The sequence below is a fragment of the Crinia signifera genome, chromosome 8 (assembly GCF_055691185.1).
Source record: "Crinia signifera chromosome 8, ASM5569118v1, whole genome shotgun sequence".
Lineage (NCBI taxonomy): Eukaryota > Metazoa > Chordata > Amphibia > Anura > Myobatrachidae > Crinia > Crinia signifera.
Genome location: NC_139224.1, coordinates 155,785,850 through 155,790,013, shown reverse-complemented (window position 1 = coordinate 155,790,013; position 4,164 = coordinate 155,785,850). Strand labels below are relative to the sequence as shown.

Sequence of the window (4,164 nt, the reverse complement as noted above, 5' to 3'; positions counted from 1 at the left end):
TATGCAGACACCAGCAGACATATCACTGGATGTAAACACAGCAGGTAATGATATACTTATCTCAGGTGACATGAAAACTGTATTCACATCTTCAATACAACAGAATCAGCCAGAGACACCAGAGAGATTCCAGGAACGTCCTCAGGTGTTAAGTGTAAAGTGACCCCTCCCCAGGGCGTATCACCATACTTAAGGAAGGCCAGGTATAGGGGGAGGGTCATTAGGAGCAGAATACCAGTGAAGTGTTTGTACCAGAATACCAGAGAAGAGAAAAGAAAGTCATGGACCGTCCAAAGAGATCCAAGGAGAACCCAGCGCGGTACCGGGGACCAGTACAGCGGCAGAAAGGAATAAAGAAGGCACCTGCAGGAGGTCGGAGATCGGTGACCAGAGGACCAGAACCAGCAATGGAGGAGGCCGGCCGAGTGAGGGAGGAAGGACACATCCAGCGATAGGAGGAGGACCGCTTACTACAGCGGGGTGAGCCAGCGATGATCGGGACCCTAACCCAGAATCCGGTAATCAGCCACAACAGGGCCGCACTCACAGCCAGAGCGCAGCCCGCCCCCCCTCTTTCCGACGCTCAGCAGCAGCATCCAGGAAAGCATCTTCTCCGCATCCAACGCGCCCGTCGGTCCCCGGCTCCTGCCTACCTCCTCTCAGCCGCAGCCCGGACACCGCCGCCAATACACGGCGCTAGGCACTCACGCCGTGGCAGCGCCGCCCGGTCACGGACAGCTCTCGCCAGCGCCGCCTCTCACAAGGTCAGCGCCGCCCAGCCAACCCCAATACCAGGCGCTTCACCACCGCGACGGGGCAGCGTCACCCGCCCACATCCACCCGCCGGGCACCGGAACCCCTGTGCGGGTCAGCGCCGCCCAGCCAAAGCCAGTTCTCGGCGCTCAACCCCAGCGACGGGTCAGCGCCAACTGCCCGCGGCACACAATCCCCCAACCTCTTCCCCTCATGGGAGCCCACACCCGCTAGTATCCCCACCACGCAGGCCCCCCAAAATGGCACCCAGCCACCCCCCATACAATTTCAATACCTCAGCCAGGGCGTGCATGCAGCATCAGGTCAGAAGGGAGGGAAGGAGCCAGCACTTTCCCTTTACTCCAGAGCCCGCCCCTCCCCCCAGCAGAGAACCCCTGCCAAGTAGCTTCATTAACCAAGTGCAGCAAGGGTCGCTGCAGACATCTGTTGCCCCCAGCAATTACGCTCAGTTAGGCACCCCACCACCTAACGCACAGCAGAGGTCACTGCAGCCAGATTCTGCCCAGTTCAGGCAGCCCACAGCCAAATCAGACCACTCAGCCAGAGCACAGCACCATGGCGGGGCCCATGCATAGCGCCCCAGTGCAAGCAGCCCCCGCAGCATCCAGCCAATATGCCGCTTATGGTCATCCACCCCAACCTGCCCACATACCTCAGCACGCACCTACAGTAGGGCACTTGCCAAACACTGCCACACACGAATGGCCAAGGCCGGCTCCGCAGGCACAACCTGGACACATGGCATCCGGGTATAACCAATACATGCAGCCCACACCAGCAACACAAAAGCATGCACCCCAAGAAGCTCACAGTCACAGCGCTGCAAGTGGCTGGCCCCAGCATGCACCATCTCAATTTGCACACCATATCCAAGTCCTGCTATAACATACTACACACAGCAGGGGCCAATGCACTTTACCCAGCACGTGCCCCAGCAGTACCCTTTTCCTGCCAACCAGGGGGCATATACATCAATGACAAACCATCACGAACCACGCGCCAGCTACCTCCATCAGCCCCACAGTGCGTACCCGGGACAATGGCAATATCCTCAACCATGGCAACTTTACCAGGCGAGGCAACCCCCACCGCTACAACAGTGGACGCAGCAGGCAGCTGTACCCAGTGAATACCCACATCAGAGGGACATAGCAACCGAAACCGAGATTCATGTCTTACCTGTTAAATCTCTTTCTTCGAGGACGTCAGGGGCCACAGGGATTACATTGGGTAAGGAGTGAGGTCACGACCAATTCCAGCACCAGAAAGGTTTAAAACTTCTGGACTGCCCAGAGACAGCCCTGGCTCCTCCCTCCTCTACCCCGCCTCCTAGGCTAGCTTACTTTCAGTTTTTCCCAAAGCCAGGCAGGAGACAAGATAGAAGGAAGAGAAACCCGTACAGTAACACATTCAACCAATATATGTGTGTGTGTGGTTGCTCAACAGAGAAACCATAACCTCAACAAAGGAACTTTTAACTAAGTTTACTCAACGGAGGAACTATGAACTTCACTACCATGAAGCAGGCGCGGCAGGGAGGGATCCCTGTGGCCCCTGACGTCCTCGAAGAAAGAGATTTAACAGGTAAGACATAAATCTTGGTTTCTTCTGCGCCAGACGTCAGGGGCCCCAGGGATTACATTTGGAAGTCCTAAAGCAGCCACCTAAGGGTGGGGACGCGCCTGTGCCGCGGCCAGTATATTCTGGCCGAATGCCGAGTTCTGGGAGGCAAACATAACAAACGCAAAAAAGCGTAAGAAATCGTCGGCAGACGACCAAGTTGCCGCCTTGCCAAGTTGCTCTGCCGTTGCACCACCTGTAAAAGCCCGAAACACACCCACAGATATAGTGGAATGAGTACGGACACCCACAAGAACCGGGAGTGAGGTGAACAAGGAATCCTGCTTGATAAACGACCGCAGATATCGGCTGGCAATAGTCTGCATGGAAGCAGACCAGCCCCTCTTATGTATTCTCTAGTGGATAAAGACAGAGTCAGATGGCCAAAGTATTACAGCGTGATGTACATATTTGTGCAAAGCACAGACCATCTCCAGTTGATTGCTGCCTAGGAGAGACCCCCAGCCTACGAAGGGCAGGGATCACTATCTCCTGGATGACCTGAAATTCAGGAACCACCTTGTGAGGTGTAATGTCATGTTTCAAAGAATCCGTTCTATGAGAATGAAAGACTATGAAAGGCGACTGACCTGACAGAGCCTGCCGGGCAGACACCCAGCAGCAACGGTCACAGGAAAACCGTTGTCCAAGTTAGTCTGCAAAGAGCCCTAAAGGGCCTAAAGAAACAGAAAAAGATCCTACCAAACCAATATGTTTGTAACAAACAGAGGTTGGATCTGCAGGACCCCCTGCCAGAAGGGGCGGAGATCGTACCACAAAGCTCATAGGCTGTGGAATACAAAGGAGAGAGCCGAGCCCTGTTCCTTTAACGAAAACATGCGGAGGCCAGCCCCCACTACTTCTACTGAAAGGACAAAACCCTAGACAAACGGTAACTTCTGGGATTGAATTCAAACCCGTGGCTCTTAATATGGTTGTTTGAAAAGCCCTGTGAGTGGTTCTGGCCCCAGAGGCAGACAGATAAGAGAGACCCCTAACAGGGTTCACAGATCCGAGAACCAGATTCTCCTGGATTAAGGTGCCCCCACCTCCACTTTTAATGTACAAATTACTTTGAGGAGGAGCAAAAATGGGGAAAAGCCTACCTCCGAACGAATAGCCACTGGACTGACCTAACAGAGCGTGGACTCTGTAACCTGCAGGGTCTCGAGACCTGGACACATACAGGGTGACCTGGTAAATGTGACGCAAAGCCATCAATCCACCATTGGTCCACCCCAATGGCCTACCAACCACAGGAACACCTCCGAAGGGAGGGTCCATCTGCCGGTATAGTTTTGCTAACAAGGCCAGGATCTTGCGCTGCACCCATTGGAAGAAGCGGGAGGCCTAAGCCTACAGCACCTGGTATTCTCAGACGGTCTCCCATCCAAGTACTAACCAGGCCTGACCCTGCTTAGCTTCCAAGATCAGACGAGATCAGGCGTGTTCAGGGTGGTGTGGCCGTAGGCTCATAGCCGGCCCACTCAGAGTGTCACCCTAGTGGTTGATAAAAAAAACACCCTTTTTGCATCACCCGACTGGACCTGCACAGGGTGACCTAGAAACCAAGGTTCTACCTTGCAGAAATTCCACAGGACTGTCTTTTTCACTTAGGTTTCAAGACAGAAGCATCTTTTCTATAATAGCATTACCCAGTCTATGCCTTAAGATGTACTGTTGCCTGTATAAAACACGGATTTACCAAAAGGATCAGTTTTGGTTATAATTAGAGATGTGCGGGCTCGGATTCCTCAGATCCGAGCCAGC

General features: G+C 53.9%; 1 non-coding gene across 1 annotated transcript; it reads right to left on the bottom strand.

The window, feature by feature from the left end:
- Positions 1-3,747: 3,747 nt before the first annotated feature.
- Positions 3,748-3,866, bottom strand: LOC146034168 (5S ribosomal RNA). The gene has a single exon (XR_014459575.1). It is a non-coding gene; the product is annotated as a 5S ribosomal RNA (ribosomal RNA).
- Between the last annotated feature and the right edge of the window lie 298 nt (positions 3,867-4,164).